Consider the following 24288-nt stretch of genomic DNA (forward strand, 5'->3'; position numbering starts at 1 on the left):
GGGGACAATATATGTTGGGTGGGGGGTTGCAATAGGAAAGGAGGTTGCTTTCAGCTGTGAGTTTCTTCAATTTTATCAACATATGAAACAGGGCTAGATTATACAGATCAAAATGGGTGTTAAAGTGAAGGAAGGCAAAGTAATGCCCAGAATGATAGTTATTATTATAACTACATTATAGATCACAGAACACTCCCATCTATTCTCTAACTGGAACTTCCTCTCAATTCATGAAGCAGATAAGGCAGGATGATTAAACCCATTTAGCAGATGAGTAAACTGAGGCCCAGAGAGGGACCGGGACCAGTCCAAGGTCCCACAGCTCATCAGCCCCAGATTCTCCCTATAGCCCCACACTTAGGGACCATCCCCTCCTGTACCCCTAATGGTCATTCTTCTATTCCCTGCCCTGGAAGGAGCAGGACTCTCCCCATCCCATCCCAGGCTTCCGTATAACTGCCAAGACTCCCCATCCCCAAAGGTTAGAGGTTATCTTTGTCCATCCCTCTGAAACCTGGGGATGGAGTCCCAGCCTGGATGGAGTCCTCACAACTTACACAGGCCCTGCTCCTCCATCCTCTCTCCTTCTTCTCCTGGTAGTCTTGCCACAGGGCCTCAGATGGGTTCCTTTAAACCAGACCTGGAACCAGACACTAAGCTTTGCCCAGGAAATGAACTCAAGGAGAAGGGTCCCTTCTGCTTAGCCTCTTACACAGGCAGCTGTGACCAGGGCAATCCAGAGCCCATCTTGCCAAGCACCCCTCCTGACTGCCTTTCCCCTTCCTGGCCAGAGGGGCAGAGAGAGGGTATCTGGGCAGGAGAGGTGGGTGCATCAGGAGGTAGTGTCTCCCCTGGGAAGACTGGGATCACCAAGGCAGGGCAAGCTGCCACCCCGCACATCATTCCTTGCCACATCACACACTGAACCCTCATAAAGCTCTTGTGGGCCAAGTAGTAGCATCTCACTTTACAACTGAGGGAATGAAGGCTCAGAGAGATTAAGGAGTTTGCCCAAATTCAAAATATTAAATTGAACAGAAATAGCTTGTAAGTCCTGGAGATAAGATCTGAACCCAGGACTGGCTGGTTCCAAATACTCAGTGCTTTCCCACACTCCGTGCCACCTGCACAAAAGTACAAAGCAGCTCAAATAGGCAGCCTGGGGACCAAATAAAAGTGGGGCTGGGGTGGGGCAGAGGGAGGAATGAGAAGACAAGACAAAGACAAGATGGAGAGCAGCAGAAACAGACGAACCGACAAGTGTACCCTGTAGGGGCCAGAAGAAGGTACCTCCAGAAGCTGCCCTCTTGATCAATGAAAGGCCATCAAGTGCCACTTCTGCTGCCATCTGCCCAGCCTCTGTCTGCCCATGCCTGCATTAGGGTCCAGCTGCTCAGACTGCCAGCCCCTGGTGGCCAGCACCTGTTTTGAGTCCAGCCAGGTGCCCCCATACCCACTGGCAGAGAGCACAACTGGCCTGTCCCCAGAGCATGCAGGGTTTAAGCAACAGCCTCTCAACTGAATATTTAAGAAGAAAAATACTTGCTTTAAGAAAAAGAGAAAGGGAGAGAGGAGGAGGTCACAAAGGAAGGGGAGGAAAGGAAGGAGGGAGAAACCTACCCCATCACTGCAGTCAAGGTCACAAGCATGGTTGTGGGGCTGGTGCAGGCAAGGAGCCTTTAATCCAGGAGTTGAGGCCATGGAAACTAAACGCTTGAAGCCAGAGTACATTACTGCCCTGAATGATCTGTCGGCTTCTATTAGGCTAAATATCTCTGTATAATGGGGAATTATCCTCTGAAAAGGCAAACTGCCGGCCTCTCCAAGGAGGGGGCGTGAGGCGGGAACCTCTCATCGTGAGGGCTCTCCCTCAGGGGGAGGAAACAACAGGAGAGCCTTGGGGAGGGGGACCAACTCAGAAAGCCACCCCTCATCCCTCATCCTTCCACACCCCCTCCTTGAAAGTCACAGTCAGCAGCTGTTTGATACTCGGCCAGCCTCCCACCCTTCTCCCCAGACTTTCCCTTGCCCCCTCCACTTAGGAGCCTGAAAAGATAACAGACCCGGGATAGAGGCCTGACAGTGCCTTGGTGACCCTGGGTGAGTCTCTGAGCCTCTTTGAACCTGTTTCCTCGTCTGTCAGATGGAGTTGCTATCTACCCAAGGGCTGTGCTGTGGGAGGGAATGAAGCTGGCCCAGAGCCCAGGAGAGCGGGCACCCAGGACAATTTTGCTTGCACGGCTCTGTCCACTAGTGAGAACCTCCTCATCCTCACGGGCCCGCATAGGGAACCCCCCTTGCCAGGAAACCCCCACCCATGGGCATCTCTTACAGTTGAACCCCATCTTCCAGGCCCTCGCAATCTCTGGTGGTTGTGCGCACGTGGGTGCTTCAGCTTTAGGGGTTCCCTCTGAACCAGGCAGCATTTCCTCCCTCCCATCCTCCCCAGCCTCTCCCACTCCAGGTCTGGGCACACAGGACTCTGCCCAGATGTGCAGGCTCAGAGGCATGGGCTGGCAGAAACCAGGAGCAGGAATGGACTGGGTCTACTGAAAGGTAACCCTCATGGGAAGGCAGTCAGCACCAGGCCAGGAAACCAGAAATCCCAGGACACGAGTCTGTGAGAGCAGGGCAGTGCCCAGAACATCAGCAAGACTACCAGGGCAGAAGGCAGGGCTGAGGCCAAGCAGGAGAAAGTAGACAGACTCAGTGCTGGGTTCCTGGCTGAGGCACCTCAGGGGTCAAGAGGGGCAGGGCTGACCTGTGGGGTAGAGCGGCATGGACCAAAAGGCTCTAGCTGGGTGGGGAACAGGGCAGCAAAGCCGAGATCCAGGTGGGGAGGTTCTGCAGACCCTAGTCTCAGGGACTCCCACACTACCCTTGGCCTGTAGTAAAGCCCTGGGACAGCTCAGGACCCCTCACTGCAGATATAGACACGGCCGTTCCATGGCGCGCAGCTGGGTCAGGAAGGCTGTGCTGGAGGCAATTCCAAGATAGTGCCCACAGCCCAGTGGGATACTCAGAAAAGAAGGCCACCCAAGGGTATGCAGTACTGCCCATTCCCCACTATAGGCCCAAAGGTCCAGCCCAGAGTCCCCACAGTTTGTTGATTCATTTAGTCATTCAGCAGATGCTCTCTAATGCTTTCTGTGAACTAAAGGGAAAAAAATGCCCAAGATCCTATATCAGAGAGCTTGGTCTAGTGAGATAAATGGTGGGGTTAGGGGTTGGACAGAGGGAGATAAGAGACAACCACTCAAGGACAGTGTGAGAGGGAAGCCCAAGATGCTGTGGGAACAGGGTGGAAGCATCCGACCCAGGACTGGGGGTCAGGGAAGTCTTCCAGGGGAAGGGATTTTTGGGAGGGGTCTCGAAGGAAAAGGAATTGGGTTTGAATGCACAGGGGAGGGGGTAGGAGAGGGGCTGCTTATGCCAAGGCCCAGGGGCATGAACAATGGGCTGAAGAGAAGGGCCTGTGTGCAGGAATGACTGAGAGGTCTGCTGTTACCAGCCACTGGGAGGCTGAAGGGATTTAACTGGAGAGTGACAGGATCCAATTTGTGCTTTAGAAAGATCATCCTGGCTGCCACCAGTGGAGGACGAGTTAGTTACATAGGAGAAGACCAGAGGCAGTTAGCCAAGTGAGGACTGAGGCAATGGCCACAGGAGAGCTGATGGGGCCTGAGGTGGGCAAAGGGATGGAGACAACAGATAGGAGAGGTATTTGGGAGGCAGAATCTGCAGTGAGGGCAGTGGTTGTAACACCTGCAGCAGCAATATCCCGCTGAGCACCATGAATGCTCAAGTCCAAACAACAAACTTCTCAAAGTCCTTTTAAATCCATCAGTTACTTTGATCTGCACAATGCTAGGGTGAGGCCAGCAGGCTAGGAATTAGTTACTTAATTAGTTCATTAATTCAACAAGAATTCATTGAGTGCTCACTGTGTTCCAGGCATTGTTCTGGCCCACTCGACAAAAGTGTTGCCCAAGATGTTCCACGGCTACATGGGGCTACACCGGGTTGGAGTCCAGGGTGGCTGTCAGTCTCTATTAGTGAGAGGTGGTGCAGGGCTTCTGCCATGGCCTAAAAGACTACAGAAGTGATTGGGCATGACCATTGGCTCGAGGGGCCCAGAGATCCTCCAGTGTTGGGGAATGGGTGGGTGTAGAAATCGGATAGGGGCTGTGGCAAAGGAACATCTGACAATGAGGGTGGACCATATTGGGGAACAGGGATGACCCTGACTGGAGAGGAAGCACCTCTTCCCTCAAGACAGAGGTGGGAAGCCAGAGAGAAAATATGAGGTAGAAGGAGGCAAGTTCACGGTGAAGGGCTTGGATCTCCTCCGTGGACAGGAGGAGCACAAGTGGGGAATGGCAGGGCCATCAGGCTCACTTGAGGAGAGGAGGAAGCACACAGATAGGCCGAGAGGATGAGAGAGGTCAAGGTGGGCACAGCAGGAGGACCCAGAGTTGGACTGGAACCACTAAGGTGGCTGCAGGGAGAGGGGAGGAGCAGGGCTGAGCTAGGGGAGGTGCAGAGAACAGGAAGCCCCATCAGGGAAGAGCAGGCTCCATGACCTAGTGGTGTCCCATGACCTAGTGGTGTCCATGCAGTGGCCTCAGGCTGCCCTCCATACTCCCACTGCCACTGATGAGAGCCGCTCTGGCCAGCTCTCTTCCACTGGCTCCCTTCTAGCTCCCTGCCTGTAACACAGGCCTCAAGGGGGTCAAGTCAGGAAAGGCACTTTGCAGTATGCGCATACAGATGATGGTCCCTGGCCCCATCCTGCTGGCAGGGCCTCTTGGAGTCCAGTCCTCAGCATTCCCAGTGCCTCACACACACATTTGTTCAATTAACTTTTACTCACCTGAGTTCAACTGCTAACAACTGGTAGCAATATGAGGTCAGAATTTTGACCAGTGGACCTGGTGGCGAAGGGGCTGCAGGAAAGGAGGACATGGCAGATGCCCCAGGGCGCAGGTGTGAGGATGCAGCAGAGGCCAAGGTCTCCAGGGTGGGTGGCAAAGCCTCTGCTCTCACCACACACATTGGCACTCCTCAGTAATTCAGCAGGCCAGCAAGTAAGGAAGCCAGTGGAGGGAAGTGAGGGCTGGGGGTGGGGTGCTCCCACATGGAGGGTCCCTGGGCAGATGGGCCTCTTGGGCCTCCCAGCACCCACAGCTGTGTGAGTTGCTCCTCCAACCCACACCCACCCCACCTCAGAATCCACCCCACTCTGTGCCAGGCCCTGAACATGCAATACCATAAGAGAGACACTAAATTAAGTCAGAAAGAATGAAAAGTCATTCTGGGAGAACAGGCAGCGCCTGAAAGGCTTCGTGGAGGTGGCGGCTTTTCAAATGCTCTGGGCTTCACCTTGCTCTTCTGTGAGATGGGACTGCACTCCTCCTCCTCTTCCTCCTTCTCTTTCTCTTCTTGTCCTCCTCTTACGACTACTACTGCTAACAGTAATAGCTAAAGCATGTGGGGCACTTGCTCTGTGGTAAGCTCTTCGGGAGTTTTTTATGCCAGGAGAGACTGAGGTGGAGCTAAGGCCAAGCCTGCCCCCTCCTAGACTCTCTCCTGCTGGAATGCCTACTGGAGGGCTGACTGGGATCTGGGCCTTGGGCCAGCTGCAGCCAGGGTGGTAGGCAAGGTGGGTGTCACCAGTAGCCAAGGTCTGCAAATTGCTGTGTGTTTTCAGCATCAAGTGGCTATAACTGAGCTGGGGTGAGTGGAGTGGGAGATGGAGGTGGAGGAAGGAACTTTCCAGAGCTAAGTCAGAGGCAGCAAGTTCAGAGGTTACACAGTGGCTGCGGTGGCAGCTCAGTTTGGCACTTCCACTGTTTAAAGCACTGATGCTTAGTGTGGCCTGCACCTGCAGCTTCCCCCTTCCTGTATTCAACAGAGCCAACCTCACTCATATGCCAGGCTCCAGAAGTTCTCAGGGGTAGAGGAAGAGGGAAGAGAGGAAGGAAAATAGTAGCAATGGCCAAGGCTATGTATGTCTCAGAGCTGAAACTATGTGACACTGGATGTCAGTTATTATTATTCCCAGTTGACTAGGAACTGGCTCCAAGGGATTATGTCCCTTGCCCAAGGTCACAGATGGAAATGGCTGAGCTGGGACTCACACCTAGAACTGTTTCTAATGGGTAAGGAGATGCTAAAGGCTGACAGGGCTCATGGGGCTGAAGTAGGAGGGCATTTCAATTAGCAGGCCCGGGAAGGCCTTTGAGGGTGGATTCTTCCTGGCTCCTCTCACAGTAGGTACAAGTTGTCCCATACCCAGGGCTTGAGGTCAGGCCATTTGAGAAGAGGCAGGGGAAGGAGGTCTCTCATTTGGCTTCCAGCAGCCCTCTGCCCAACCCCACACCTGCCTGAAAGCATCCCATCTCCATGGTGAGATAAACCACCAGGGGGTCTAATGACCTCTGCGTAGGACAGGGGTGGAGGGTGGGGGTACGTGTGTGGTTAGAAAGAGATGAAAGCTCAGCCCAGACCCAAGGCAAGGTCACCTATGGGCTGAGCCTAGTGGCAGGGGAAGGGCAGGGCGGAGGGGGGGAGCAGGGGGCGGTCAGGAAGGCCCAAGAGAACAGATGCCTTCACAGTGCCTAGACTCCAACTATTAAAGCATCATTTCTTTGAGTCCTCAAAGATGCTTAGTTTACACAAGGCTTCTGCGTCTGGAAGAGGGACCATCTGGGAATACTGGCGATGGGAGGTAGAACACTGGAATCTGGTCCCCCTCCTCTAACACACTGTGTTTCTTGCCACAAGTGTCTTCCCGCACTGGTCGCCAGTCATCTGCAACATGAGGTGTCCAGGCCTAAAGGTTGGGGAATACCTAATGGGGGTGGAGATGCTGCAGACGAGCTACCCCTCCCAACGCCCGTGTCAGCTGTATGCAGTCTGCATGTTCAACGCAACCGCCATGGCCTTCCTTTATCCTCTCAACAGGCCGTATTGCAGGTATCAAACTCCAATCTTCTAGGTGAGCAAACTGAGGCTTGGACATGAGAAGAGGCACTCTAAGGTGTCCAGGAAGGGGGCAGATGAGCCCTATGTCTACGAAAGTACAGCACCCTAGTCAGCTCCTGGCTGCTGCCTTCCTGACCACTACCCAGGCACCCCCCAGACACGCACACGCACGCACACACACACACACACTGTTAGCTATGCCTGCTTTTCCCAATCCCCTCTTCCTATCGAAACTTCACCAGCTTCCACAACTGCTCCAGCTGCACACATCTCTCCTGTGCACCTCTGATCTATGCACACAGCGCGGAAACCTAATGGAGCACTTGCCTGCCCCCTTTTACTTCTGACTTAAATCTCATTCCCTCAGTAGCTCCTTGAGGACAGGGAACTGCCTCCCACTCTCCTTTCTATGTTACAATCTGGGTACACAGAGGGGACTAGTGGAAACACAGTGTCTTTGGAACAGGCAGATGTGAGTGGAATTAAGCTGGAAAACTCTAGACCCATCTCTCCACCTCACTGAGCTTCAGATTCCCCAGCTGGGAAACGAGATGATCCTGTCCATCTCAGAGAGTGCAGATAAGCCAGGAAAGGGGCTGCTGCCCCTCCTCGTGTCAGCACGGCCTCCTGCTGACCCTTCCTCAGTCCCCTCCCTCTGGGACACCACTCAAATTCTGGACCACTTTTCCCCATGAAACTGTCCAAACAACGAACACACGGGTGGATTCTTATCACTGAGAAGTGTCTGAGGCTGGTAGAGGGTTCAGGAAGGCTCAAGAAAACAGCTGCTATAGTACTCAGAGTCCCTCTGTTAGAATATGATTCCTTTGTGTGTTCATGAGTGTTCAGTTTCCTCAATGGTTTTGAGCCTGGGAGCGGGAACACCTAAGAATATTGGCAGTGGGAGGCAGGGCCCTGGGGTTCTGGTCCCTCTTCTCCACTAATACTGTTTCTTGGCACAAGTGTCTTCCCCTCTCTGGCCCTCAGTTGCCCCATGTGCAACATGAGGTGTCCGTGGAGGCAAGATGCCCTCTTCACCCACTTCCTGGAAGCAAAGGAGGAAAATGCCTATAGGGGTGATGTCAGCGGTGCTGGGAAGAACCCTCCAAAGCTCTCAAACCCAGCACCAAGATGATCAAATACCCCCACTGGGGCTGCCGGATTCCTCTACCTTCTAACAAAGCCAACCCCTGGGATTTATGGGGCCTTGCAGACAGGCTCCACCTGTTCCCAGCCACTGTGAGAACAGGGCCTGCCTGCATGCCTTGGACCTTGGAGGAAATCCTTCCAGTCCATTCCGAGGCCCAGCTGGCCTACTCAGTGAACTTCGACCTGAGAAAAGCTGAATTTACAGTCCCCAATCTGGATGGAAAAAGGAATAAGATTCCGTGGGGGAACCTGGGCAGGAAGAGCTCTACTGAAGGCCCTCTGTCCCAGGGAGGGATGCTGAGGGAACTGAAAAGGGGGAAAGGAACAGAGTTTTATCCTGACTCTACCACTTACCTACCTGCTGACTTGCAGAAAGTCACTTCGCCATTTTGAGTTCTAGTTTCCTGATCTATAAAATGAGGAAAATGATACATGCCACACAGTGCCTGATACATGGCAAATTCTGGAGGAAGTGGATATTATGACCAGATTCCCAAGGGTTTGGTTTTTTCACATGAGGCCCAGGGTGGGTGACATCAGCCTTGAGCACTTGACTAACAGGGTGATATGAGCACTGAAAGCTAAGAGGCAGTAAAGAGGTAAGGCCCCCAAATCTGCCCCAGCAGGGTTCCACCTAGAGAACCAGACTGACCCCGACCCTGCTCACACACTGAGCCCTAACTGACCCTGCTTACACACTGAACCCCGACTCTGCTCATACACTGAGCCCTAATCCTGATCACATACTGAACCCCGACCCTGCTCACACAAGGAGCCCTGATTCAGTCACCAACCACTGTAGCCAGTCCCCACCAGAGATTAGCCAGCTCTAAGGAGGGCTATTGGCTCCCATCTCTTTGTAGAGTAGCTGCTGGGTTAATCTTCCATCATATAAACAGACTCATCCCTGGTGGGGAGGGTGTGGGAGCCCGTGGGCTCAGTGTGTACCCCCCAGCCCCTTGTCCCACCTGTTAACGTCCTCCCCACACTTTCCCCCTATATTGCTGGCTTCTGCCTAAAGATGTCCCCCACATTCCCCAGCCCCAATTCTATCACCCTGGCCTGAATTTCTAGCCCTCCTAACCAGTTTTGTCCCTTGCCCATAACTCTACAACCCAAGCCTTTGGTATGCTTTGCCCCTCTAACCTCAGACGATGTAGATTCTGGAATGCCTGAGGGAAAGGGCCTCAGGCCTCATTCGTTCACTGAGCTCACTGTCCACGTAGGGACATTGAGGTCACTGGGATGAATGGCAGCCCCAGGACACTCATCCTGGTCCAGTGCTTTTTCTACCCAGCCCTCTGGCTACCAGGGGGTTTTCCTCCTCAGTGCCCCACCCAGTCAGCAGAAGATGGCCCCTGTAGATGCGGGTCAGACAAGCCCCAAGCCCTGTCCCATGTCCAAGAAAGCAGCAGGAGGTGGCAGTGCCTCAGGAAGCTACCCTGTCCTGGGCTCCTCTGCCCTCAAAAAGCCCCAACTCAGGGCTAATTTTAGACTTCTTCTCAGGCTGAACAACTGAAGAACTTTTCTAGATCCTCCCTGGCATAATGGGGTCACAGAGCTTCCCCCCACCTTCCCCAGGGCAGCTAAGGCCTCCTGGCCAAGGGCAACAGAGCGTGATACTACAGGGAGAGTCTGTAACTGAATCCAGACATGGCCCTGGGTGAAGACCCACCACGCATGACTCACCCTTTCAGATAAAGCACTGCTCTTCTCAAACACAAAACTAGACAGGTGTGGGGGTCACCTTAGAGGTGACAGCTCTAGGTTCATTTCCTGGCTCTGTGTACTACCAGTATGGCCTTTCAGATTCCTCATCTGTAAAATGGGGATAATAATATATTAGTCATCTGATTGTGACTACTAAGATCCTAACATCCTTGCCATCTCCCCCAGGATGTCCCAGAAACATCTCACGGGGCCCTCGTCTCCCCCCAGGCCTGCTCCTCCCCACTAGTGCTCCTGCCTCTGAATGTCTCCACCATTTGCCCAACTGTGCCGACCAAAAACCTGGGAGCCCTGTGACTCCTCCCCTACTGCCTTCACCATCCAATTCAGCACTGTATCCCCGGTGCTTGAAACATAGTAGGTGCTCCAATAAACGGGAATAAACCAGAGAGTCCCCAGCCAGTCCCAGGAGTCATACCCATTGCCAGGTACAGACACCCAGATAGGCACGGCTCTGCCTCCCTGGCCAGAGCCAACAGCTGTGGCTATGCCAGGATGCCATGCAGATCCCCTGCAGGGGACAGAGCAGATAGGGACTGAGCAGGGCAGGACCTGCAGCTGCTGAGACCATGCCAGGGGCTAGGCATTCTCTCAGCAAACCATCTCAGCAGGCAGTGGGCAGTGGGAGGGAATGCTGGGGTGGAACGGTATGTGCCCACATTTTCTATTACTCCAGAAAAGAGAAAGAGAGAGAAGAAAAATCGCAGCTCACCCCTCTGCTTGTGCTCATCTAAGTTCTGGGCTCTAGCAGCTCAGCCCATTATGGGGCACACCCCCTAAAGTGGGCTGGACTCAGGACAACCTGACTTCAGAGGGTAGGGAGTGTCTGGGAAGGGCCGGGTCTCACATACAGAGTTCATGGATTCAAATCTTGGAATTGAACCATTGTGACCTCTCCTAGAAGAGCTAGCAGAGCAGGGAGCCAAATGACATCCATCTCCTGGCATTTGGGTTCCTCAGCATCTCCTAGCCTGACCCCTCCAACATTCTCCCATACGGGTGCCTCTGAGAAACCCAGATTGTCATCTTCCTGCAAGCAGGCCACGGACATCCAGTCACACCTTTACATCTTTGCCAAAGCTGTTTCCTCTGTTCCTCAACACCTTTATCCAAATTTCGCCCTGATCTAGTCCTACTTCTTGCAGGAAGCATTCCTGGACTTGCCCGCTCATGAATCTCCTACGGAAGCAGGACTCCGTTCCCATTACTGTTTCCCCAGATAGAGGCCAGCACACCTGGGATATGGGAGAGAGACCTGATGAGTGAAATTTGCAGTGATGGTGGAAAACCATGGCCGTGTGTGGTGACAGCCTCACACCTCCCACTCCTTAGTTGGCACAAGCTCATCCCCTGCTTGTGGGACAGACTTCTGCTCTCAGCTGAGCCTCAGTCTTTGAGGCAGGCAGGGTCCCTGCCTCTAAGAGTCATGGTCTGCTGAAGGAGACCTAGCCATGAAATCCAACCCTCCTATCACTTAATCAGTGAACAATCTGAACCCGGCACCAGGCACTGCTTGGGCCCTGGGGATAGCAGGGTGACAAAGCCCAGCACGGGTTCCTGCATGACTCCTGAGAGAGATGACCAAATAGAATTCCTTTAACCTCATCTATCAGGGCCATCTAGGTCCTGGACTGCGCATAGGGGAAAGGGAAGAGAATTCTATGGTGGCAGTCCACAGGACTAGGGAGTACACAGTAGGGACACTTAGACCAGACAGGGAGGGCCCAGGGATGCTGGAGACAGACGTCCTGGAAGAAGGATGTCGCACTGAGATGCAGTGTGCTAACAGAGGCCAGAGGAGGGGTGCAGTGGCAGGGAGGTTCTGAGACAGACTGGTACTAAACCCCAGGCACCCTGTTCTGCCACCCTGGGGCTTCCTCACAAAGACACCCCAACTCTTGACCACCAGGACTGTGGGGGAGGGAACTGGTCTGTCCCTACAGCTGTCCTGTCACTGGCTCAGCAACCCCCCTCTCAAGGAAGACACTTTCCAGGCTCTGTAGATGTCACTGACTTTCCACATGCCGTAATCCCTTGGCTGTGGCCCACCTAACTAGCTAGTGGGGACTGAGGCGGTGCCAGGAGCCCATCAGAATACTAAAAATTGAAAAGGTCAGGACTACAGAAAAGCCCCAAAGGAAGGCTTTTCCGGTAAGGCGCACCCTGATTGCCTCTCTTCTCGTCCCACTGCAGCACCCCCATATGCTGGCTAACTCAGAGGAGAGCGAGGCTTGCGGAGTGGCCCCGGCTGGCCCACAGCTCTGGCCAGGGCACGGCTGGGACAGAGACCAAGAAAAGGGAAGCAGTCATTCCTGCCACCACTCAACACACACACACACATAATCCTTGGGTTCAGGGTGTGGGGAGAGGAGCCACACATACTCAGGGTCACTGAGGAATGCCGGGGAGCCATTCTTCACATCATCCAAGTGGCCATTTGGTCCAGCATTGTGCAGAGAGGAGAGAGAAAGAAGTTTCCATGGCCAGCTGCTCCTAGGGAAAGGGAAGCAGCGTGGACTCCCTTCCTAGTATGTGCCCAATGCCAGGTATCCCATAACCATGGCCACAGCCTAGGCTCACCATGACCCGTGAAGGAGAAACAACCCTCATCATTCTGCAGGTAAAAAAACTCAGCTCAGAAAGGTCATGTGACCTGCCCAAACTCACACAGCCAGGAAGAGGAGAGCTTAAAATCAGTTCAACACTGGGGCAGCCAGAGTTTTAGCCAGACACAAAGAAAACCTCCCAAGAAGTTGGAGAGAAACCTTGATCCCAGGAAGCTGGGCTGGGGTCCCTTCTTAGGAGACTGATGGAAAGAAGGATAGAGCAAATGGCTGAAGGCAGGGACTGGACCTATTGACCTCCAGGGTCCTACCCAGTTGTGATTTTCTGGGACCACTGGGCAAGTTCCACCAGCTTCCAGGAGGGCAGGCTTGGGAAGAGGCTGGGCAGCCCTTGAGAATAGTCATGGGAGGCTCTGGTCATGAGAGCGTGGGCTGTAATCCAAGGCTACTGCCCCCATCCCCAGCACTTGGCTGCTCTACTCTATGTGGAGGCTCTGACCTCCTGGGGCCACCAACAGAGATGAGGGTGTCCAGATCCCAGGAGAAAGGGGCCAGAGAGGATTAAATGAAAAAAAAGGAGGAGCTCAGCCCTCCTGGCCAGACCAGCAGTGAACCCTGTCCTGTGGTTTTGACTGTCCTAGGCACCAGCTCAACCAGAACCTCTGTTTTACGCAAGATAATTACAGTTCTTCCTATATAATGAGGTAGATTTTAAAGACCATTCAAAAGAAATTTCCTATAACGAGGCGAAAGGGTTTATAGTGTTCTACACATCAAGGCAGCTGGTAACTGGTGGGACCCAGGCTGAGTTCCACCATGGAGTGATGGGAGTTTCATGTCTAAAGGTGAGAAGAGTGGGAGGAGGAATGCGAAACCCTGGGAGGTAAGACAGACACTCTGCCAGAAAAGTTTCCGCAACACTAACAGCCATCCCTGAAGAACAGATGAGGGCCTGAAGAGGCTGTAACCCTGCTGGAGCATTGGAGGCTGACAGAGCTGGGCTGAGCATGGAAGTCTGGGCTCAGGAGAAGAAAAATGAATGTACTGTGCTGAATTGTGTCTCCCAAATTCATGTCCACCTAGAACCTCAGAATGTGACTTTATTTGGAAACAGGGTGATTAGTAATTGCAGATGTCATTAGTTAAGATGAAGTCATGCTGGATTAGGATGGGTTTTGCTCCATGACTGGTATCTTTATAAGACAGAAATTTGGACATAGATACACAAACATGGAAGAATGCTCCGTGAAGATGGAGGAGAGATTGCATCTACAAGGCAAGGAATGCCAAAAAAAAATCACCAGAACCACCAGAAGTTGGAAGAGGCAAGGCAGCTCCTCCCCTAGAACCTACAGAAAGAGTACAGTCCTGCCAACACCTAAGTTTCAGACTTCTAGCCTCTAGAACTGTGAGAAAACAAATTTCTAGTGTTCTTATCTTCTAGTTTCTTGGCAATTTGTTACAGCAGACCTAGCAAATTAATATAATGACCATTCTAACAACTGCAACTATCCAGCTTAAAAAAAAAAAAGGCAGCCTGAAGAGTGGTAAGCACTCTACCTTCGGAGGTATGCAAGGAAAGCTAAGAGTGTTCCCTTTCCTTCAGGACTCTGAACAGTCGCTGATGCAGGTTCATACTTAGTCCTCCATCTCACCTCACCATATGCAGTCCAGGGAGCTAGACAAGACACAGTCATCATTCAGCACAGTGGCAGGCCTGAAATTCTGGAATCCCCACCACCAGTTTGGGGCTCTTGCAGGCTCATTCCCATGAGTCTTCCTGCTGTGCCTTTCCTGTCTCTAGACTCAGCTGCAGTTCAGTGTCCTGGAAGGCAGAGAATAACCTACAGTCCCTGGACCCAGCTATTTCAGACTGAAAGTGACATCACTGCCAAAAGCTTTGCCCAGCTCTAACCTAAAGCTTCTGAGTGGCACTGATGGCCCACTGCCTCTGATGTTTGTGTCCTGGTGCAGTCACCAGCCTCTCAGACATCATGGGCTAAGTGAGACAGACAGACCCTTACTAAGCACCTACTGTGTACAAAGCCCTTAGCACAGTGAGGAGTGGGGGTAAAAACCAGAAGAAGGCAGGACCCCTCATCTGCTCAGGGACCCAGAGTCTGTGCAGATCAGATCACCCAGCAAGACCCAATGGGGTGTCCCCAGTCCAAGTATGACCTCTGGCTAGACATCCTAGGCCTGTCCTGGGTCCCCCTCAGGAGCAGCTGGACCTGAAAGGAGAAGGAAGGGAGGAGAGAGTATGGCTGAGGGAGAGCAGTAGTTCTGCCTTCTCCAGCTCCTTCCAGGCCTCTGGGCCCCCCAAGCTGTCTGGCACTCCAACTTGCACATGGCGCTCGGCTCTGCCCATCTGCTCTAGGACCTGGAGAACGGCTCAGAGGCCCCAGACCGGTGCAGTCAAGCTCGCAAGCCCAGGCAGCCCAAATCTAAATGCTAGTTAATTGGCACTATTCAGCCCAGGAATGAGAGAGGAGCAGGCTTTGATGTCACCTGGTATGACTTGTCCAACAGGAACAATGGGCCACCTAGCCGGTGGAGTCACTGCTCCTTCTAATTAGATGCCACTTTGAACACAGAGGCAGCAGATTAATGAGGTTTACAGCACTCAGTTTCATGGCCTGGGGGCTATTTCTGTTCTCTCATCTCAGTTTGATGCCTAAATGTTCTGTAAATCAAAGATTCTCCTAAAACTCTGCTTTCTGATGCACCTTGGGTTTCTGCTGGGCGTCTCTGTCAGGGAGCTAAAGCCTTCACCATCACTCTGGTGCTGGCTTTTGTTTCACTGAAGAAGACTGCACAGGGCTGTAAAACTCATACAGCCCACCTGGGAGGGAGCAAGAGCAGCTAGGGTAGTCCCATTTTGCAGAGCTGCCTGGTTCAAGGTCACAGGTGAGCTGGTTAATCGTACCCTGCAGCTGATACCCTACCCCTACCCCGGCCTGTAGGCCTTTGCTTCAGCTCTTGGTGGCTTTGGGCATGCTGGGCCACAGAGAATCCACTGGCCAATTCTGTGGCCAATACGCTGTTAGCATCTCTTCAGAAGTTTTAGGAACATTGGTTCACCCATCCCAGAGAGGACTGAGACATTATGGGAGCCGGCCTGCATGCCTTGCCTTTCTGCCTCTGCTGTTATAGTGGACACACCCCCCAATCCTTCTCTGGGCCTTTGCTAACACAGCTCCCCTTCTTTCTTCCCCTGGAATGCCCCTCTCTACCTTCCACCTCACTAAACTCATACCACCCTTCAAAACCCAGCTCCATCCTTCCTCCTTCTTCACCGCCACAGTCACTGGACCTCTCTTTCCTTCTCTGAGATCTTCCAGCCTCAAATCCTTGTCACCTTGAGCAATTGTTTTCTGGCCTATATTCCATTATTTAATGTTATTACCTTTGCTCATTATTTTGCCCTATCTCCCACACGAGACTGTGGCACAGGGACAGGAACAGCATCTGTGGCACCTCTGTGTCTCTCACAGTAAAGACTGGTCGATGAAGATTCTGACTCCCTTGGCACTCTGGGATACATGGGGAGAGAAGTCATCCTGCCCTCAGTTCCCCATCTGCCAAATGGGAATGAAGCCTTCATGCTGCTTCATCCATGAGACTGCTAGAGCATTGAGACAGCCAGGGCAGAGGAAGGGCCCTGGCAGGAGGTGGGGCACCCCAGGGGCTTGGACAAGTTAATTCCTCTGAGCCTCGGTTTCCCTATATGTAAACAGGGTTGGCCCCAGGACTCACAGGAAGCACACATTAACTCAATCCTCATGATACTTCTGGAGTGTGTATTGTTATTGGCCCCATTTCACAAATGACGAAGTCCAGAAAGGTTTAAAACACAGGCTACAGGTAGAAAAGGCGGACTCAAACCCACACAGCATGCTAGCTCCTGAACCTGCCTTCTTCACCACTCCACTGGGGGACCTGGCTAAGCTTAGGAAGAGGCTGTTGTTTCCGAAACTTGCTAAACCTCCCTGGGTCTCTGCTTTCCCATCTCTGTTTTCCCACGGGCACACAGTGATGCTCTGTAGGTGATTTCTGCTAGGCCAGGGCAGGCTGGTGCATTCCCTGCCCCTGGGTCCCTTCTAGACGGCGGCTCCAAATGTCTCCCACCTAGAATTTTCCTTCCCCTCGGATACCCACCCCATCTGGCTGTGCCTCCCCCATCTCTTCCTTCCAACTTCCTGGCCACTTCCCCTCATCCACAGAATGCTCGCGTCTCCCTCTGTACCTCAGCCCTTGTCATCCTCTAGATGACTTCGCCATGCTGGGATGACCAGCGCTGAGGCTCCCCGTCCCCTGATCTTCTGCCTCCAGTGACTTTTGGCTTCCATTTCCTCCAGCCTCTATCCCAGGCGTGGCCTAGCCTTCGTCCACCGCAGCTCCTGATCAGGCCTCTAAGCTCGGCCTGGCCCACTGGTGCCTCTCCTCAGCCTTCTTGCCACAATTCTTTCACCACATCGAGACCTTTATATTTCCCTTCTCTCCATTACTGCTCTTCTGTCTTCACTCCCTTTTCCTACCTTGGGCTCCACAGTCCATCGATCTAATTAAGCCCCAAAACACCTTGCCCTCCTCTCCTTTGGCAATACTTTCATGAAACCCTAACCTTGGATGAATTCAGCCAGCACTCTCTTGGCACCCGTAGCTGGGAAGTCAAATGTTATTGGAGAAAATGAGCCCACCACAAAGGCTGTGCCCTCTGTGAGCTCAAGGGGTCCCGGCACTGCTGAGCAGTCCCAGCTCGTGCCACTTTCCTGCTCTTCTTATACCTCCCACCTCTGTCTGACCTGTCACTCTCAACTGAGAACACCTTCCATTCTCACTGAGGGATGTCAGCCCCCTCATCTGCCTCCTATACATTCTAGAAGCCCACCTGCTCTGCCCATGTCCCCTCTTCGTGCCCAAAGAGGGGTTTCGGTGCACGTCAAAGGTTAGGTGCACCACTTGGACTCTGAACCCACCTCCTCTGGACATCTCTGCTCGAGGAGGTAGTTAAGAACAAACTCCTGTCTGATCCCAAACCCCAACCTCCACTGTCCTCCCATCTCAAATCAGGAAACGAGTGGTCCTCCTGTCCTCATTCATGTCCCTCCCCCGGCCCAGTTCTGCCTCTATGATGGGTCTGCGTTCATCTGCCTCTCTCTATACCCACAGCTACCATTTTTGCCCAAGCCTCCATCATTTCTGCCTTACCCTGTTTTCCCTCTTGGCCCCTCCTACGGCAGCCAGAGAGATCTTTTAAAAGCATAAATCAGATCAGTCACCCCCTGCTTAACCCACCTAGCTGGTCACTGACCCTTGGAAAACATCTCAGTTCTACCTCCCACACTCCCAGAGTCCCATGTGAATGGCCTCTCATGGGCTCCCTCCCCTGCTACACAGCCTCCTCTTCCCCACAAGAATGGAGCCTCATCTCGCATATGTCCCCATTCCTCCCATCACTGCACCATTAGCAATTTTGAACTTCCTGTTTGTCTTTATTTTGTTAGTGTCTGCCTTATCCACCAGCCTGAAGGAGCTTGCCGTCAGTGCCTGGTGCATACTAGGCACCCAATAATGCTTGCTGAGTGAATGGACAAGCTGTCCCTCATTTCCTCTCCCAGAAGCATCTTCTCTGCCCCCTGACGAGGCTGGCTCACCTGCGCACAGAGAAGGGTGCACATGTCTATAAACCTACACACTCCACTCTCCTCCAAACAGTAACTGATACCCAGATGATTGGACATGATAATTTCCCCATGTCTTGCTGGGAGCTGCTTCCAGCAGTAAAAGTTTGCTGTTTTATGGCACCAAGAAGACATCAGCCATAATGTGCTAAAATTATAACCTAGGAGAGTTATCTGTTTAAATACTCTGGAAACCAAACTCTCAGGGCTAAGCACTATTCCAGATTGCCCTAGATACTAGTGAAGAACCTGGCTGATCGGACGCTGAACTCCAGGGCTGGGTACCAGAGCTTGGCCCAGCCTGTTCTACGTGGTGACCATGGTCACATGTGAAATGCAATCATGCCACACATTGTGTCCAGCCCACTGCAGGCTCTCAGTATGGGACATTGGGAGGAAATGGCGCAGCCTACTCAGCATGGGCCCATCAGGCAGCATCAGGACCAGGTAGAACATGGCTAAGGGGATGTGGAACGGATAAGGGGTGAGTTATGGCAACCGGATTTGGTTGCAGCTGAGTATCATGTTTAGAATGAGTGGAATCATATGAAAATGGCATGAATTGTCCTAAAAGGTAGTCAGCTCCATCACCAGAGCTGGTCGTTGTGGGGGAGGGTTTGGACTCACTGCCCTTCTCTATCCTTGCAGTGCTGGGACTTGAGCTGTAAGTAAAGTAGAGCTTCAGGGTCAAACAGACACAAGTTCAAATCCAACCTCTGCCACTGACAGCTTGGGTGACTCTGAGCAGGTCACATATCAGTGCTCAAAGTTTCTTCATCTCCACAGAAACATACACAAGATGTCTGCATGCAGCAGGTACCTACCAAACATTAGCCTCCCTACTTCCCTCTAAACACCTCCACCTGGGCCTTGGCATGCTCCAAATAGCCTTCTTGACCTTCCCCAACAGGTGCCCAGGTGCACACTCCTCTCTGTCTATCTGCGGCCTAGTGCTGGTGCCACCTCCTCCAGGAAGCCACCCCTGGCTGCTCTGATGGATGCTGGGCTCCTCCTCACTTGCAAGTTGTGGCGCACACCAGGTATTGGAGGCTGGTAGATCTGGGCACATGGGCCTACTGCATTTCTGCTGTCTTGTTGTCTGGGTTATGGAGGGAGTGCAAGCAAAGTGCGCGTGTGTGTGTGCATGTGCATGTGTGTGTGTGTGTGTGTGTGTCTTACAATAATGACAGCAAACACTTACATTGCATTTACATGTACCAAGCACCTTATAGGCAACCAGTCAGTACAATAAAGTTATGAGGGAAGCACTATTCTTATCTCTGATTTACAGATGGGGGAACTGAGGCACAGGGAGGTTAAGTGGCTTATCCAAAGTCACATAGCAGTAAATGATAAAGCCAGATTTGCACCCAAGCAGTGTGGTCCCAGAATCTATGCACCTAACCTTGACCTGCACCACTCAGCCTCTCTATGCAGATTTTGGTTCTCCACTGTGAGCTCTTCCACAAGTCCAGCAGAGGGTCAGGAGACACCCTAGATGAACAGCAGTAGTGCTCACGACCCTGGAGGCCAAGATGCATGCAGAAATACACACACACAGGCATTAGTAAACACATGCAGACTCATGCACACAAAAGAAGCAAAGAGCCATCGAGCCATTGTTACCAGTCCCACTGCCTGACAGTCTCTCGTCTCTCCTCTTCCCAAGCCACCATGGGCAGGGAGAAAGTGGGAAAACCACAGGCACTGCCCACCTCTGCTGTCCTCTGTCCTAGATGTAAAAATCAAATCCTGGTCTGCCCATGTGGTAAGACACCTTTGCATAGATGGTGACCTGAAGGCTCAGAGAGGGTGAGACATTCTCCTTAGGTTACACAGCAAGTCAGGGCAAAACTGAGCCAGGCCCAGGCCTAGGCAGTTCCCAACAAATACTTTCTCATACCATCCCAAGGACCCCTCCATAATCCCTAAATCTAGACATCTCCTCTATTCCTTCTTGCTTTGAGCAGAACCGAAATAGACACGAAGAGAAAACAAGAAGAGATAGAATGGAAACAAAGGCAAGAAGGAGAGGAGAGAAGCAGGAGGGAAACTCTGAGCAGGAAATTGTAGGGTGCCAGCTACAGGGTGTCATTTCAGCTACCAGCTCACCAGTCCCCTCAACAGCCCCCCTAGTCCAAAGTGCTGCCACAGGAATGCAGCAAGGCAGCAGTTAACTCTCTGCCATGGAGCAGAAAATGAGGTTCCAGTTATTAGTTGATTTATTGCTCTGTCCTCAATCTGCGCTCAGGTCCTGGAAGGAAATGTTCCACTCGAAAGCATTAAGCGTCTTCAAAGAACAGAGGCATTAAAAATTGAAATCATAAAATAGACACGTAAATATAGTGAAGGTGAAAGCGGGGCAGCCCCCTAGGCTAGCTGAGGTGGGGGTGGCAGGCCCAGGTCCCAGGCAGCCTATGTCCCCTGCTCCCCTCCCCACTCGCACGCAAGAACCAATTGTGTTTACTGAGGTCCTAGGGGTGTCCCTGCCTAGAAGTGGTGCCCAGCATCACTCGCAGTGCCTCAAACCCCTCCATTGGCACTCCACGTATTAGCAGTCATAATTTCCTTGTCTTTGAAAACTCGATTCCCTCTTGGCAGAGGTCATAAGCTCAGCCTGTCAGATAATGGGGAAGAGGGTTGGCGGGGGGAGGGCAGACAGGGGCTTGGATGACTTCCATCTTAGTGGGTGTGTTGGTGGGAAGAGAAAGGAGCATACCTGGGAGCCGGCCAGGAGAGGTCCTGTCAAGACCCAGGCTGTTCTGCACAGGGGACGGTCCCAGCAGAAAGGTTTCAAGTCCAAGGCCCTCCTCAGTGTTGCTCATACACCACTGCACATCTGGGGATGGGTTGCGCAAAGGGAATGACCTCAGAGGTGAGGGGAGTGGACAAGAAGGTCCTTGCTCTGTCCTCAGCACATCTAGGCATTGGAGTCACAGGGCAGGTTATACAGCTCATGCTCTCTCCGTAAAAGGGCTCGGGGCCCAGTGTGCTAGGAGGGGGTGTCCAAGGCCTGCCTGGAAGAGGATACTCACTGGCGCATAGATAGACGATGCCATCCCTCCTGAGGGGGCTGGCTCCCAGCACGGGCCAGATCTCACCCCTCTGACTTGTCACCACCCACCTAGGGAGCTACGCTCTTCCAAGGCCTAAGGAGGGGCCTTGCCAGGTTCCCCAGATGCACACACAGGCCTACACAGGAAGACACACATGTGAACATGCAGGCAGAACTCCTAGGGCACAGCACCCCAGACACATGTGTGTCAAACAGCCACATGTACATACACCCACAGGAGCACTCCACACATGCATGTACACATGTAGAACCACATGCTTGCACATTCCCATGCGTGTGCACAAGCATATGTCAACACTTGCATACATGTCACACATGAATATATACACCTGACAACACACAATTGTGTACATGCCCACTTACTCGTATAGGTTCATGTATCCACACACACATTGCATAGGTACATGCCCTCGCACATACATGTGTGAGTACCTACACCCATGTGCACTCACAAGGCAAGCCTCTGGACCCTAATATCAGGCCTCAAAGATATGGGCGAAGAGCTAGTATGCAGGGTTCTCATAAGAGGCCCAGGGGTCTAAGGAGCCTCTAGCATCTCTTCCTCTGGCCGTGGGGACCCCACAGTCTTAACCCCTTGGCCTAAGCCATTCTCATAACTCCCTGGGGTTGGGGGCCTAGGCTTAGACCCTTCCCCAGACTGTGGTTCCAAACCGTATGACTTTGGACAAGCCCCTGCCCCTCTAGGCCCATATGCTCTGTGGGCTACAGGAGCCTCCCTGACTACAACAGCCTCTTCCTCAACCGTGCGCATATATGAGAAAAAGAATCCTTCAGTTTATTTCTTCTTTTTTTGGCAGCAAGAGAAGCTGGGACTGGGCTGGGGTTGGAGGAAGCAGCGTGGCAGTGGGGCGTATGGGAGGGGAAGGGGGATAGACAAGGCCCCAGGTTACATTTGGTGGGTGGGGCCTGGGTTGGCAGGAGCATAACAGGAGCCAAAACCCTCAGCAAATGAGGACTGTGGCTAGAGGAGGGCAGTGACAATGACCTGGAGAAGAGTATACAGCAGATTGCTGAGGCCTCAAGGAGGAGGGGACAGCAGGCAGCTCTCCCTACTAGGGCCTCACTGCTGCGGCACCTCCTATAACCCTGTCCTCACAGCCCTCTTGAAAGAGCCTCCAGCTTTGTCTGAGCCCCTTGGGCAGTGAGCGTGACCAGGGCTGAGCAGCGACCAGGACTGGAATGGCTGGCTGTGAATGTAGTGGGGAAGCCCACAGTCTCCTTCAAGCACTTAAGACACTTCCACTCAATGCTTCTGTGATCCCATCTATACTTGATCGTCTCAAAAGAAAAGGATAGAGTTCTGCTGAGATGTGCCCCTTTTCTTTGGGGCCTAAACACCCTCTCCATACAAGAGATTCTCTCCAACCCTCACCGTCCTTGGATGACCACAGAGTCACAGCGCACCAGAACCTAGTCAGTTTTTTCTGAGAACAGGGATTGAAAACCCAGACAGGTCCAAGTTAGACTGTAATGGAGACAAGAAGGGAGGAGGCTCAGCGGGAGCTGCTGCCACTCTACCCCACCCAGGGTTCCTGGCCTGCACAGGGTCCTGGGCTTCTGATTTTCGACATATACCAGAAAGCCTGAGTTTGATGGGAAACCACCCAATCTTTCCAAAATCTGTGGGCTGAGATTTTTACCACACTCTATGGCTGGAATATATATACTCACACAAATACTTATATCCACACACTCAGGCTTACATACATACACACTCATATTCTTACACATGTAAACACACTCACAAACACAAATAACACACATATACACTCTTAGACATCCATGTACTCACATACTCACACTTGCCCAGACACACTCTCACCCATACCCATACACACACACACACACACACACACACACACACACCCCCCTCCCCACTCATGGACCGGATTCTACCTCTGAGCTGCTGTTTGGGATCCCTCACCCAGGTAGAGATAAGGAATCAAGGCTGAGACCATGAGGCTGTCAGTCACACGGTATGTCAGGCAGTGGGGGAGATGGGCCCAGACTCAGATTTCTGCCATCAAGGCCCCACTCTCACTCCTTCCAGCTCAGCTCCCCCGGGAGAGGGAGACAGGGGTCACCCCTCCCTGCCCCTTCCTACCTGCCTTTCCCTTCCCTGCTGTGTCCCTCCCTCATTTCATCTCTCATCCCTGCACATCAACAACCACCTCCATTTATTAAGGACCCTCCTTCCCCCCTCCTCAGCTACCTTCCACCTTCCCCGCCCACCACAGCCAAGGTGGAGGTGTCCTCCAGCTCACCCTTTAACTCTAGAACCACTCCTGGCCCAGGCACTTCTTTCTCCTACATGTAATTTTTCTTAATTGGAAACTCATTAATTATCCCTATGCTTTCCAGAGAAAATAAACAGCAATTAGAGAAATAAGTGGTATTTTTATTCTCCAGCAGACTCAGCAGCACAGTACCCCATTGCATCCCTGCTCCTGATGGCCAGTCCAGCCATTCGCCAGGTTCGCTTGCCTGCCCTCTCTCCCTGCACCCATCCCCACATGTGTGCAAGCAAAGTGCCTGTCACAAGGCCACCTGACGACAGGTTGCTTCTTGGAGTCTGCATGAAGATCCGTAAATTGCTGAGAAAGGGCCTCCTTCCCCGTGCAACAGAAGGTTAGAGTGTTTAAAGAGAGCAGTAGAATTGTTTTTATTAATCAGAACTGCTATAAAGAAAGCATTTTAATTAACATAATTATCCTGATTGAGAAAAGCAGTCCTTACCCCATAGATACTTTTCAGACTAAAGATGCAAGCTGTCACAATCAGTCATAATTAAGTAACATGAGCCATTTTTTTTTTTCTTTCACTCCTTCCCCTCTTGGGCACCAGCTACTCCTTGGGTTAGATCTCAGAATGTGACAAGGCAGATGTCACACCCTCAGTGCTCATGCTCTCATGCCCCAACTGCCTCTTGAGCTGCGTTTCAGGGAAGGAGCACCCCCAGGCAATGGGCCCTCCCATGACTAGCCTCTCTGCCTCCTCAAGAAAGAAGGGCACCCATCTCACCCCCTCATTCCTCCACCCCCCTCAGAATGATGAGTCCCAGAGACCCTCTCCCTCCTTG

General features: G+C 52.5%; 1 protein-coding gene across 3 annotated transcripts in view; it reads right to left on the reverse strand.

The window, feature by feature from the left end:
- Positions 1-24288, reverse strand: part of LINGO1 (leucine rich repeat and Ig domain containing 1) — a 197095-nt gene that overhangs the window by 81482 nt on the left and 91325 nt on the right. Inside the window, exon 1 of one of the 3 annotated variants that reach the window (XM_039856455.1) lies at positions 20832-20875. The exons of the other annotated variants lie outside the window; for them this stretch is intronic. The gene's annotated coding sequence lies outside the window, so the exon portion shown is untranslated. Of the gene's footprint in view, positions 1-20831; positions 20876-24288 lie in introns of those variants that run through there. 3 annotated transcript variants of the gene reach the window in all.

The sequence above is a fragment of the Pteropus medius genome, unplaced genomic scaffold (assembly GCF_902729225.1).
Source record: "Pteropus medius unplaced genomic scaffold, Ma_sr-lr_union100, whole genome shotgun sequence".
Lineage (NCBI taxonomy): Eukaryota > Metazoa > Chordata > Mammalia > Chiroptera > Pteropodidae > Pteropus > Pteropus medius.